The sequence below is a fragment of the Phodopus roborovskii genome, unplaced genomic scaffold (genome assembly GCF_943737965.1).
Source record: "Phodopus roborovskii unplaced genomic scaffold, PHOROB, whole genome shotgun sequence".
Lineage (NCBI taxonomy): Eukaryota > Metazoa > Chordata > Mammalia > Rodentia > Cricetidae > Phodopus > Phodopus roborovskii.
The window spans coordinates 6993274-7008574 of record NW_026126603.1 but is presented as its reverse complement, the minus strand read 5'-3'; positions in this window follow the sequence as shown (position 1 = coordinate 7008574).

The following is a 15301-nucleotide window of genomic DNA, read 5'->3' as shown; positions in this document are numbered from 1 at the left end:
GGGAAATGAAAATCATAGTGACTACTGAAAATAAGTTTTTTAGTTCATTTTAATGTTCCATCTATGAGACCTTCCTGTGAATCCATGGCAATTGATAAAAATATATAAAACATGAGAATGTTTGGCCTGCCTCACAACTTGCATGCTTATAACGTCCTTTGCTTATTTCAAAAATTGTGAGCCACTTCAGTCTTAACATTTAAAGTGATCCAATATATTTTTAAATTGTGGTACTAAGAAGAAGCCATTGTGTAAATGAATCAGTCACTAATCATTATTTTTACCTTCAGTTTTATTCAATAATTACTTGTAAGTGAAGGCATATTCTTTTATGTGACCAAAGTTTTGTTTAGGGGTGCCTAGGCCTTTCTGAAAAAATATTAAAATAAATGGACTCCTCTGTTAGCACTCCCAGCACAAGTGGCTTCCCATTTAGCACACATGTTTTTTGCTTGTTTTGTTTTGTTTGTTTTTCCTAAACACAGTAGTTACCATACCTATTCCCTGTAATTGAGAACAGGCAACAATGTACAGAAAACACTCATCAGTCTGGAAAACATTCTCCAGAAATGGGCTTCCACTCAATTTAAAAAATGATCTGATCACAGAGTTTTTCAAGACAGAGGGCATCTGCATTAATGGACTGGCCACCTCCAAGGCAGCCTCCCTTCCAACATTTAACGATAGATACATACATGTGTCATGCAATAAATGGCTTTTCAGCCTGTGCTCATGGCCATGTGTTCTGTATCTGTGGTTGATGCCTCACTTCATGCCTACCACCAAAGTGTACCTGACCATTAACCAAAGGCTCTGGTCACTGGGAAACAAGGGAATACTAAGGCTTGATGAGCATGAGTATCATGCTAGAATTGCACCTCAGTTCTGAGTGCTGCTGGATAACATGATCAGTTTGAAGGGAAAGGCATTCCTCTGTAGGCCTCTCAATGGTCTTCGTCCGTGGTAAGGTGGAGGGCCCCAAGGACATACTCAAGAAGAGGGTGACCCACCCAGGGACTTTGGCTATGCTTCTAGCAGACAGAGAATGTCTAACTAAATCTTTCCCAAGTGCAGCTTAGAGCCTGTGAGTAAAGTCCCATGGTAAAGAGGTACCCTGAGAGGTCTAGGATTTGTCTCAAAGGAACATCAATTACAAACATCCAAGTCACTCTTCTGCCAACATTCTTAACAACTGCATTGAATTTCCTCAGTGTAGAAGAGGCCTCCTCAAAGTGGGGTTTATTTTGTGAAGCATCACAGTTAATCAAGAAGGCAGGTGTCCTGGGTCTAGTGATATGTGGGGACCCCTGCTACCTAAGAAGCCTGTCCTTCCCGTTCACAGCCTGATTGATCTCAAACTAGCCATCAAGTCCTCAGCTTCTTCTTCATGAAGTTACAGATCTTTCATTCATAACTCCTACAGAGTTGGAGCTGCAAACTGGACAACACATCAGGTACTCATGATGGTAAAAAGTGCAAAAGGAGGAAGAAAACCAATGTCCATGTTCCCTTGGCATTCCTTTTTGAAATGAATAAGCATTACTTCTCAGGTTTCAACAGACCAAGAGCAGAGAATCTACTTTAATTCACATATCAAAATTAATCCCCTGATGTCAGATGGGTTTCAACCCCATTTAGCAAGAACTATCTGGTTATAAATGCTTCCAACCAGGACAGATAATGCTGTGAAGCTGAAGTTTAGCCCAGTCCAAAAAAAAAATTGCAATTACCACATAATGTTAAGCATCTCAGAAAAAGAGGTTGAAGGCTAGAAAGAAGTTTCTGTGGCTAAGGTGCTCGCTTGGTAAATGTGGGGACCTGGGTTTGAGTCCCATGAACATAAAGTGAGTGTGATAATATATGATTGTGATCTAGATCCTCCAACAGGAGGTGGATACAAAAAGTCTGAGAAGCTCAGGGGCCACCTAGATTGGCATATGTAGTGGAGAAGAGGAGACCGTATCTCAAATCAAAAACCAATGCCTAAGATTGTCCTCTGACTATCCCCCCCACACACACACAGAAGAGGTTGAACTCACCCTAATATTAGATAACAAATAGTAAAGCATGATTCTGTGGCTCTTTTGAGGCAAGAAAAAGACATTGTAAGACAGAATTCTTGCAAGGCAATTATAAAAATTGTCAGCACCTCTGTTTTCAAGCCACAGTGGGCTCAGGAATGAAAAATAAATGACTAAAATTATTTTTCTACCCACTCCGGAGTCTGAGATGTCTGACATTGATCTCTTCAGATTAAAGCTAAATCACCACACTTTGACTGCCTGAGTCACCATGAAGGTGGCTTGAACATGCTTTACCAATCTGTGGTTACTTCATCTGGTTAAATGAGTTAGAAGAAAGATACATGTGGATGTCAAAACCTTTCCCTGCCCACCTTCCTCCCTCTAACTCTGTCGCCCTACTTCCCACCACCCTGCTGCTCTATCTTCTGATGACTGATGGGATAGCTGAGCTCTGTGCCAAGAGTGGTTCATGTGTTTTCTGTAAAAGAATAAATGTCTTAGCAGGTGTCATGAGAGTAATTTTAATTTTAGCATAATGACTTGGTAAATACTATGATCTGCTCACTTGCTCCAAACTCTGACTCCATGGCCTGTAGGCACATTAGGAAAACTAGCTCATCAGACACATCCCATGTGCTTACAGGGAAGTGGTACCAGAATGTCTGCACACACACCTAGCTAGGACCACGTCTGTAAGGCTCTTTCCAAACCATCCCAGAAAGATGAGTTTCTCCAGATCTAAAGCAAGTTTAGAAAAACAGCAGCTGTCATCTGGCTTCCATCTTGAACTAATTTTATTCTAAATGTGGTTCTTAGCGATTACAGTGTGGGCTACACAGACAAGGAAGCTGCTCATCTTTGTACATCTCACTTCCAAGCAGAATGTCCGCTAGAATGTCCTCCAAGCAAAGTCTGTTCATAATGCAGGTTAGAAGATATTGCCATCACCATCTGTCTACCTACTCATCATCCCTCCAGCTGGCTGTCTTCTCTCTCGATCTGTCTACAGACATATCTGTTACATATAGATCTAGCTCTATTATCTTTTCTCTAGATCTACCCACCTGTTTCTCTCTTTATTACCTATCTGTAATCTAACTTTATAGAACTATATTTTCTGGGTTCCAATAAAAAATGAAGCCCTGAAAAAAAGAATCCTGTGCAATCATCTTTTTTGGAAGCAATTTCAGGAACACATGTGGGAAACTAGAAAGAGTGAAACAGGTTTAAAAAAGAAAGAAAGAAAAAGAGCCAATTGCAATGTGTGCTGGTGTGCCAGTTATTCCCATGGACATCTAGAACACAAGCCCTTTGATGACCCTCACAAAGGTCATGAGAATTGCCAGCCCAAGGTGCAGAAGAAGGATGGGTAACAACAGTATTCACTCCTTCGCCCGTAAGTAATGAGCCTGCCTATGACTAGGGATGGTGGAATGGGCCTCAGGACAGCCACAGAGGTGGCAGAACAGGCCTAGAAAGAATACAAGAAACACTTGGTAAAGTCAGATTGAGCTACACTGCTGGTTGCTTAAGGAAAGGCTGCAGGGAAGTGATTTTGTAGACTGGGGAGCAAGGGATGGCCAACAGAGCTATTATTCTTGCCCCCCCCCCTTGCCAGTACTTTACACTCCAGGCAAATGCTCTTTCACCCAACCTAATGTGTTTGCTCAAAGTTCTTCCCTCTTTCTCCCACTCTTGAGAAAAGTTGGTGGAGCTATCAGAGTCAAGGGCAGTGTGGGGTCATGATGTTGAGGAAGGGAAAGCAGTCCAAAGCCCTTTGTGGGTGGGCCTCTAAAGCCTCTTTTCATTGGGATCTTGTTTGTTTACTTGCTTGTCTGTCTTGCAGTGCTTACAGTGGAATTCGGGGCCTCTCATGAGCTACACAAGTGTTCTACCTTTGATCTAGGGCTCTTATTCTGGGGTAAATTTTATTTGTTCCATAGATGAGGATTTCCTAGGATTCCTTTAGAAAATCTATTTGTAAAGAATGTAAGCTGCCTCCTGGGTGAGTGGTTCCCCAGAGTCCAGGGAGCCCAGAGGACTAGCTAGCATCAAGGCCATGCAAAGGCACCCTGGTAGTTCCCACAGGCCCCAGCATACTATGGGAAGGAGGTTCTATAATGCAATTGGGAACTCAATTTGGAATGAAAATATTACACTCACCAGTCATTTTCTCTGTGTATGAAATACCCTTTAAAAATCTGGGTTGGACAGGGACTCTCTACTTTCATGGAAAATAGCTGATCAAAAATTCAAATACTCTAGATAAAATCCTCTTATCTACAGAGGACTGAAGATGTGTGGACTGATGGATGGTCAGATAGATAACATGGAACACATATATAAAGAATGTGTAGAAGACTGCATAATGTTAGATATAAACAGATATATGTGTGTGAGCATCCAGAAGGAAGGAAGTTCTGCTCCTCCAGGCCTCATATTAGAAGACCTTTTCCCCTTGTGCTGCCTAAAATAAAAATAAGTTGATAAAGGAGGCTAACATATGAAAAGAATAGTTAAGGGTCAAAGAAACCTCATTAATCAAAAGACACCCCGCTTCCCATTTTCCCTACGGTGAAACAAATGGGGACAGCAGGGATCACCACTGGGCTGTCAGTCAAGACCTCACCTTTTATGGGGCCAGACATAGGCATATAGCAACATGGCTAAATACGCAGGAGTCTCAGTTACACAAAGAGGTCGTGTATCTTTTTCAACAAGCAAAATGGTAATTTCCTGCTGATGAAGGACCTAACAGTTTGGCTTGTCTGTCTGTGCATGAGAGGCTAAATATGCAATATGCACATGCATGATTTTGTGTTAGGAAATTCTATGTATAGAATTCCAACTTTCCATCCCAGCTCACCGTATTCCACAGTGAGTCCAAGTCTTCTCTAATAACCACTTTCTCACATTCCATCCACCTTTTGTTTGTTATTTCATCAACAAGTATGTGTGAAGTTGTTTGCTAACAAGCCAGAAAGAGATTGATAAGATACATTCCTGTCTTAAGGATCTCTGTGAGTTCAAAACAAGTCTACAGAGCAAGTTCCAGGACAGCCAGGGCTGCACAGGAAAACCTTGTCTCAAAAAATCAACAACCAAAAAAAAAAATAATAATAATAAAAAGCCAACCAAAAAAGAGGTACCTATTTGGAAACCTGCATTGTAATACCAAGAAAAAGACCGACATAAAGATTTTGTGAAAATATTAAATAAGTAGTGATGAATTCTTACCTATGTACATGTGTGATTCTGTGTTGTACATTCCTACGTGCAGGGACAGAAACATTATGAAGAGCAGGGGTGGGTCATAATGAAGAAGGGAATAGATTATGGGTAGTGCTGGGCCTCATACTGATATAGAATTCCTGTAACACAGAAACGTTCATGTTCATGGGAAGGAGGACACTCTTGGAGGATTGAGTAAGTAAAATGCAATGGCTACCTTAAATGCCATCCTAGAGCCTTCACCCAGGAGCTTATGGAAATAGAAGCAGACACCCACAGCTAAACACTGAGCTGAACTGGAATCCACTTGTAGAGATGAGCAAAGGGGTCAAGACCAGGCTGGAGAAACAGAAACAGCTGACCTGAGCAAGTGGGAGCTCATGAACCCTAGTCTGACAGCTGGAAAACCAGCATAGGACCAATCCAGACCCCCTGAATGTGGGTGTCAGTTGGGAGACCAAGTCAATCTGTGGGACCTTTGGCAATGGAACCAGTATTTTTCCCTAGTACACAGAATTTGGGAGTCCATTCCCTCTCAGCCTAGACACATGGGGGAGGACCTAAACCCTGCCCCAAATGAAGTGAAAGACTTTGACAAGCCCCCCATGGAAGACCTGGGGAGGGAATGGGGGTGGGATGGGGAGGTTGGTGGGGGCCATGGAAGGACAGAAGGAAGAGGGAACTGGGATTGGTGTGTAAATTTAAATTAAAAAGAGAGAGAGAGAGAATACTGAAGATAAGTAGGCCTTTCCTAAACAGGAAACATGGGAAGACTATTCCAGATAGGAAGAACAGCTTGAGCAAATGCAAGGTGAAAAACAGCCTTGTGGAGTCTGCTGTACTGGAGAAACTACAATGAGACCAAAAAAAAAAAAAAAAAAAAACCAGCTTGTTAAGGGCTTCTGTTCCCTTGTTTAGGTCATGGACTCCCCTCCCCCTCTACTGAAGGCTCTCTAGTTAGTACTAGGACAAGAAACGATGAAAATCGTGTGACTGCACACAGACTCCTTCACTCCAATAAAGGGGTACCCAGTTGCCAAGGTTCTCAAGGCACAGAACTTGATACGCTTTGTCCCCTTCTGTCTCTTCTCTTCCGTCCTTCCTTCCTCTCTGGACAGCAAGTCCATTACAGAACCCCATTTTGCTTTGTTTGCCAGCTACTCAATAACTTTATCCAAGTCATTTATACTTCTTTTTAAATTGTTTCTTTTAGATACATTTTATTTCATGTATGTGAGTGTTTTGTCTGCATGTATGTGCATACAACATGTGTGCCTTGTGCCTGTGGAGGTCAGAAGATGGTATTCGATCCCTGGACTTGGAGTCACAGACAGTTGTGATCTTCTGTGGGTGCTGGGAATTGAACCTGGGTCCTCTGCAGAGCAGCCGAAGCTTTCTTTTTTTAACCACTTGAGCCATTCATTCCTCCAGCCTAGGCTTTTCCACTCTTAATGTCCTGACTATGTCACAATAGATTCCTCCCTGTATAGGACATTCTGGAACGTATAAATAAGTTCACAGTCAGGCCTGTAGATTTGAAGGTGATACTTAAAGATAGTATAGTTGATATCACCATGATAGCAACTCAACTGTCATGACAACAAAGGGTCCTAAGTCAGAACCTTGGAAGATACCAAATTTGGTGGAGAAGTGGGTAGTAACTCCGGAGAAGGAGAGACACTACCAGAGAAATCTCAGTCCAGCTCAGACACTCTGCATGGGGAGAGATGAGCGCAGGGAAGTTGAGTCACATGGTCTTTACCATGATGATGCACCTTGGTGACCTTCAAGGACATCATCTCAGTGGCAGATCATAAACAGAAGCCAGATTCTGGTAAGTTAAAAGAGTGACTTGGAGGCAAGAAGCCATTGACTGACAAGAGGAAAACTCAGCCTTGCCTTAAGATCAATAGTAAAAGAACTCAGCCTCATGCATATTTAGCTCTTGCCTCAGATTCCGACCTTTCCCTTCCCTTCTAAACTTTTCCTTTTCCCTACATCGAATTCCTTCCAAGAGGAGAAAAGCCAGCTGTTGGCTTCAGACTCTCCAGCCACACTTCACACCATTTTTTCACAACTCTCTGGACTAAACTCTTCTTTGAAGGGCAGGAAGCCTGTTCTGAACCAACCCACACTTACTGTTGGCCAGGACCAGTGTCTGTTAGCCAAGGACATATCAAGAAACAGCAGGTGGCATGACTAGAGCTCAGTGCAAAAGTCCAGAGAGAGACAGACCTAAGTTAAAGAAAAGGAAGTCCTCTCCTGCCATGGCCACAGTTGTAAGAATTCCAGGCTGCACAAATGGAGGCTTACCAGGAAATGAGATCATGAAAACAGGATGGATATAGCCAGAGAGTACTGACTCAGTCTGCAGGTCTAGAATGTCCATGCTGGCTCCCTGGCCTCTTGCCACTTCTTGCTGAGGCTAACCCAGCCTCCCATCTCTTGAGAGAGATGAATCTCAAACCATTCTTGGCCTCATGCCATTCTGGCTGGAGAGAAAGGGCTTCACTCTGCTGAGCCCATACCGGCTGCCACCTCACCAACCGGAGAAAAATAACCTTCATCAGACAGAATGAGAAGGTACTGGGTTTCGTGAGACAGAAATGAAATAATCTGGTTTTCATTAAATGTCATGAGAAGAGTATTAATTCATGCCAGAAACACAAATATAAACATTATCATGTGGAAAGCGTCTATTATGAAGGGACCATCTGGCAGAGCCTAGAAGACCATGCTTTGTGTGCTGAGCATGTGTGTCACCTGAAAGTAGTGAATTCAAAGTAAGTCACACTTTCAGGGTCTGGAAGGGAGTGCTTGGCAGTAATGATGTCTATGGGATATTTGTCACAAATGTCCCAGGGGTGGGTCTGCTTTCCTAAATGTTGCTTTATGAAAACAAAATTTCAATACAAAGGGTGGTTATAATTTCAGAATATCCCTCTCTCTCTTAAAAAATAATCATCCTTTCTTGGGCACCTAAGTCCAGTAGTCTGTTCACATACAGTGTATACAGCATTAGTTATTTAACATAGATAATGGAGGGGGCTGCTTGCCTAACTCACATAGAGCTTTTGATTCCACCCCCAACACTGCATAAAGTGAGGTTGTGGAAGGGGTCTATAATCTCAGCACTAGGAAGAAGGAGAAAGGACACTATTCTTGGCCACAACCTTGTCTCAAAAAAAAAAAAAAGAAAGAAAGAAAGAAAGGAAGGAAGGAAGGAAGGAAGAAAGAAAAGTGCATGTGTGCATGTCAAAATCTAGAGAGTGAGCAGCTACGATCAATAAAAGATTATCATGGGGTTGGGAAAATGGCTCAACAGTTAAGAGCACTGGCTGCTCTTCCAAAGGACCCAGGTTTAATTCCCACCACCCACATGGCAGCTGACAACCCTTTATGACTCCAGTGCTAGGTGACTTGATGCCCTCTTTTGGCCTGCACAGGCACCAGGCATGCAAATGGTATGTAGACATACATGCAGATAAAATACCCATATATGTACATATTTTTAATTGACAAAGAATAGAAGATAGCATCTTGAGATTATCAAGGGAATGTGTGGTTCTTGTCCATAAAATATCATCTTTAAAACCTTCTCCAGCAAGATGGCTCTGTGAGAATGGAAGCATCCATTGTCCAGGGTTCCAGAAACTCACATGGTGGAAGAACAAAGTCAGCTCCCACAGCTGTCCTCTGTCCTCCACACAGGCATCATGGCACCAGTGCAAGATAATTAAGATCTAATTTAATTAAAATCACAGTCACATTTAGTCAGAAAAGAGATCATGAATTGAAACATATCTCTCTCTGTCTAAGGGAGAAGTTACTCACATTCCAGAAAGGAAGAGATGCTGAGGAAAATTTGTTCTGGTGACCTCAGCCCCTTAGGATCCAAAGGGACTGTGTTCACCTGATATCCCCTCATTGCCCTTGGACTGGACTGTTGGACTTCTTCTGAATCTTCAGGTTTCATTGGCTCAGAGATACTGTTGTGGGCGGAACAGAAGGTCCAAGTCTCACCTTTCCAAAGACTCCCACCTTACATGGCACTCACACATCCTTTGCGATGGAGGGACCTAGAAGATCTCCTGAACAAACTCCTCAGTCTAGAGAAGTAGGCATCCAGAGAGGTCAGGAGGGCCTGGCCATGACTGGAAGCCTGTTCAGTCCTTAAGAGTACATTTCTACTTCTGTCCTATGAAGATTAGAACACACACACACACAAACACACACACACACACACACAATTCAAAGCTTCATCTCTGCATATGGAATCATCCAGAAAGGACCACACTAACCAGCACTAAATACATTAAATAGGTTGCAGTAAGACCTTAAAACACTCAACATTATTTCTTCACTCCACTAAAAAGACACAGTGGTGCACACCTCTAACCCCAGTACTCAGAGCTTCAGTGCAGCCTAGGTTACATAGTGAAAAAAAAAATATATATATATATATATATATATGTATGTATATATATATATATATACACATTCACACACACACATATACAAACATACACATACCATATATATATGTATATGTATGTATGTATGTATGTATGTATACACACACACACATACACACACACGTATGGGCCTGGATTTAGAGGTGGGAAGTGAGATGACATTTGCTTAATTAGTAAAACCAGGAACAATTATTAAATTAATAAAACCAATAACAATTATCTGCACAACTCCCATTATTTAAGACAGTCTTGGAGATCAGTCTCAATATTTAATTACAAAAGTCACACATATACATTATATAGCATATGCAGTACAGATTTCATGAAATATTACATGACCAATTCAAGTCTTAGTCTTCTATGAAACACCAAAGGGAAGAGGAAATTTTTAATGTGCATTCAAAGGTTTACAAAAACTTCTTTGGGAGGCTGGAGACAGCTCAGTGGTTAAGAGCGCTTGATGCTCTTGCAGATGGCTGGAGCTCTGTTCCCAGCACCCACAGGGGTGTGGCTCACAACCATTTGTAACTCCAGTTCCAAGGGATTTGACACTTTCTTCTGACCTCTCATTCACACCGTGCACAAACATGCAGACATTCACATACACACATAAAAATTAAAAATCTTCTTTAGCCATTTCTTTATTAAACTAACAAAAATTCTTCCCTAGACTTATTTCTCTCCTTTTCTCTACAACTACTGAAAATTCTTCCACATACCCAGGTCCACAGCTCCTCCCCTCTCCTCAGTACTTCACATACAGGTCAGCATAACTTTCTGCTCTTCCCTGCCTCATGTCACATCCACACTAAAGACAAGCCCAAGCCCTCAGCTGGGCCCAAGGAAAATGAACTGCCAACACACACGTCCACAGAATTCTCATGAAACTCCAGAACACCAAGGGACAGGCAGGGGCAGAAGGATTCAGAGAACCCTTACAAAGGGGTGAGGTTATGATTCTCAAGAGAATCTGGAAACCACAGAAGTTTCCAGAAAACAACCAGACATGGTGTAGAAATACTCTGGAAAAATAAATTCCAACTTCCAGCTGTATAAGGAGCTCAACTCCCCCACCTTACACACTGGAGTGCTTACACACACACACACACACGCACACACACACACACACACACACAGGCCCCAGGGATATTGATTATCATCTATCCACTCTCCTGTGGAGAAGGGAGTGAGAATAAGAGAATTGACTCAAAAGAAGAAAAATGAACCTTAAAGTAGTTGTGGACTATAAGAGCAGGAAACAATCAGATATTTTTATAATTAGAAAACAATCATTTCCCAAAGACTGGGGAGGAAAGAAGGAAAAAACCCACAATTTAATTTTCTACTTTTATTTCTTTCCATTTTTGCTTTGTACAATATGTACACTTATGAAGTGCTTTCAGATAGATAATCAGTAGCTGAAAAGACAGAACCCACAAAAAAAAAGTATGTTTTAAGGGGGAACCATATTTGGAAAAAGACTTAGAAACTTAGAAACGCAATCCTGATTCTGACCACATGCTGCTTGGTGGAACTGGCTGCCTTCTAACAGCCGTCATGACGATGTCAGTGGTCTAGGAAAAGCTGGCTGGAGACACCTCCTTTTCTCTCCTAGCAACTTGGACTAGGTTCCGGATTGATTGGCAAGGGTGAGAATGAGAATCAAAAAATAATATTCTGGGCCATATGCTCCAAAGAGACAGCGGGGTGTCAACTGGTGTGGCCTGGAGGACCCGCACCCCAGGTGCGGCATCAGGGCCTCCACTCTGCCAGGAGTCGATGTCTCTAGAGAATCTCACAGTGTGATTGCCTGTGTCATATGCCATGAATTTAAGGCTTGGAATCTCTCACTTGAACTTTTTTACACCACCCCTCATGCGTGCCAGAAAAAGAACAGCTGCCAGAAGGCAGACATGTTCCTGTCTCTAAAAATAAAACACTGGCAAGGCTTCATGCCCCCTGTGCCAAGACCCGGCCCTACCCAGGATAAACAATAGATGACCAAGCCGAGGGAAGGCAAAGACTGGTCTAAAGTAGGCCTGTCTCTGGCAGGAAGTGCTCAGGCCAGAGCCTTTGGAGCTGGAGACTAGGGGACCCAGTGCTCCACAGGATGGTGAACAGCTGCTAGCCCAACTCAGGGCTAACTCAGTGGCCAAGAGGGAAGGCCACTAGAGACTTTGCCTCAAAGGAGGTCACAGAGCTCCACCAAATCCTGCCCTCAAAGCCAGGGGATTGGGAATACAGGCCTGCCTGGTTATTGTGGGGCAAAGGAAGCTCCCGGAAAGAGAGAATTCTATAAGCATCTTCCTGCCTTTGCCACTCACCTGTCAATGCCTCCAAGGCCCAGCTGAGAGCCCTTGTCTGTGAGATGCAGGCCCAACATACCACCTTAACCCAGAATACTATACTAGCAACTAACTTTCCCATTTTAATTGTTTCTCTCAATTTTTCAAATGTTCCTGTAGTGCATGTTAAGTGTCCGTGCCTTGTCATTAGGTTTCAAGTCTTCTCTACACCAGTCACTGGCTTTTTGCTTGTTTAGGGGCTTGGGAGGGCTACTCAGAGAGGAGAAGACCTAAATTTAGCAAACATTCACAGGCATAATCATTCCATAAACATGCTTCAGAAGGACAGAGTACAGGGCCAATCCACGGATGTCACTCACCAGAGTGTCACATCATAAATAAAACTGAATGGGCCCATTCTCCAACAGAATTGGCGTGGCGCCTATTCACACTATAAATATTTATGAAGTCATAGTTCTTAGACTCTATTTTTCCAGGTAAGTAGCCTTTGATGACAACGTTAAGCAGAGATTTCCCTGAAATTATGGAATAATCAGCATTGCTTAGTAGTGGGTATTTCATAAAATGGGAGGGGGAAAGGGGAAACGAGCCTCCATCCACAAGGTGTCTACGTGTGGGAATCTCATTTATGTCAGTCAGAGCTCTCATTCAAAACATGACAGTCCAGTTGGTTCTGCCCAGGAAAAGGTGATGAAGAGAGCCTGGCAGACCCTTGTCACCCAATTTCAGGCCCCTCCCACTGCCCTGCTGGAGACACTTTCTCCTTGTACTCTTACTTAGCCTGTCTCTTAGTAACAGAAAAAAATGTACACCTCACCCCATTACTATGCTCATTTGAAAGGAATCCTCAGAATGTGTGGATGTCTGCCTGGGTGTCTGAGTCCTATGCACAGCCCACCCCATGAGATAGTTAGGAATGGCACCCAGAGCCCCCTTCATCATCCACAAGCTCCCCTCCCCCACCCAAGGCACTCCAGCAATTCTGAGACCTTGTACTCCCAAGCCATTGTCCCCACCACAAGGCATGCTAATTTCCTTATCACTTTAAAGCCTACAGGTGATCCATCTCCTAAAGGCAACAGTGCCCATGGTTCAGTCCGATAAGCCTGCCTCTTCCGAGGCAAAGGGTGGCATTTTGCCTAGGATGAGTTCTTCAAACCTCAGGGTAGCTCTGGCCCCCTCACGTGGATCTGGCTCCTCAGGGAAAAATTGACGATCCTTTGGCTCTAGCCTGGGAAGCCTTGTCTCGTTTTACAAAGTGAGTCAGAGGCTGCCTTGACCACCCTACATGGGGAGGCCAAGGCTGCCATGTATGGTCTTTGCTCCCTGCCACCCACCTCTCCTTGTCACTCCTAGTTCTTTGCCAGGACAGCCTGAGTCATAAAACTCAGCACATTCCTTAGGCCTTGGATCGGCTTTCCTTGTTATTACTTTGCCTTTGTTTTACACAGCACCTGGTTTCATTTTAAAATCCTAAATAAAATTACCCTGCCAGGGTGAGGGTGGGAACAGAACAGGAGGAAAGCAAAGAAAAAAGAAAGAAAGAAAGAAAGAAAGAAAGAAAGAAAGAAAGGAAGGAAGAAAGGAAGGAAGGAAGGAAGGAAGAAAGAAAGAAAGAAAGAAAAGGGAGGGAGGGAAACCTAGGCTGGCGGTCGGGACGGAGGAAAGGAATAAAGTTCTGCTTACTGGGAAGTCCAGTGGAAGAACAGGATGCCACAAATTAATTCCTTTTAGCTGTCTAAAAGTACCTGGCTGCCAGGTCTCCTCCCACTCCTTCCTGACGTTAGGCCACAGGGCTGTTAGTACTTTCCTCACAAGTCATGTGACCCTTCCCAAACCCCTCCGTTTTCCACTCAGTAAACTGACTAATCTTTAATAAACCCTAAGGAACTTTCCAGATACAGAGCACTATGATTCCTTTAATCGGCCTGTCTCCTTTATCTTGTACTATAAATCCTCATTGTGTGAGGCAGGTTTTTTTCCCCCCCCCTGTTCTGTTTTCCCTGTGGGGGCAGGGGCAATCAGAGACAGACGTAGAAGGCAGATACTCAATGTTGCTGGTCACACTGAGTTTCTGCGGCCAGGTTATTTCTGTAAATTCATATGTAAAGCTGTTGACATTGATTTTTAGAATCGAAACAGAATTCTAACAAACCCTGGCTGGCATGCGGCAAAAACCGAACACTGGGACACTGAAAAGGCCTTGCCATGGGTAAGTGTATTCCTAGGAGTGGCGACGCGTCACTAGAGCATGGTCCTTGGGTGCCAGCCTGGGCGCCTACCCAGAGGTCCCCTCGTTCTACATGTGCAGGGCAGACTGGGGGAGGCTGCTGAGCGGCTCCGGCAGCATTTTCAATGCACGGTTCTGGCGAGCTTAATGGAAACCACATGAAGGGTTCCCGGGAAGCAGACCAGATGGCTCCCAGCGAATGTATTTAGCCCAACCTGGGGCTAAAGGAAAAAAAAAATAATGACGATGATGGCTGGGTCGAGTGGGGCGCCGGTAGGGGTTAGGCTGAGACTGTGTTTTCTGTGCAACAGGAGCCATCGGTTGGGGGGACAGGCTGGATCAGGAGCGCAGGGTGGCGGGGTGGGGGTGGCCTTGCCCCTTCCGCGCCAGGTCTCTCCATGCGCGGTGCTGCTGGGCGACCGCAGGGCTGCGTGGGGACCTCGCCAGGGCAGCGGCTGCGGGCAGAGGCAGGCGCAGACCCGTGGGCGGAGCCGAAGGCTGAGCGGCCGGGCGAGCCAGATTTTCTTGCCGGGAGGGAAACCTGGCCCAGGAGGGCCTTTCTCTTCTGAGTGGTGGCTCCGGAAACAGAGACGTCGTCTTTCTCAGACGGAAAAGGCCAGGCTGGTTGGCTCGGGGGCCGCCATGGTGGCGGTCACACCGCCATTTGTGAAGCTCTTGCAGTAGAATAGGAGCCGTGGCATTTACTTTGAAGGAACATTTAATCATGACTATGAAAACCCCCTTCCCCATCCGTACACACACACACACACACACACACACACACACACACACACACACACACACACACACACACACACACGAAAAAGAACGAAGGATGAGACCCAGGGAAGGAACATTTAATCATGACTATGAAAACCCCCTTCCCCGTCAGTACACACACACACACACACACACACACACACACACACACACACACACACGAAAAAGAACGAGGGATGAAACCCAGGGAAGTTTCTAGCACACCCAACCAAGGCCTCCTCCGACCTCCGGTCTTAATGGGTTAAACCAGGAACT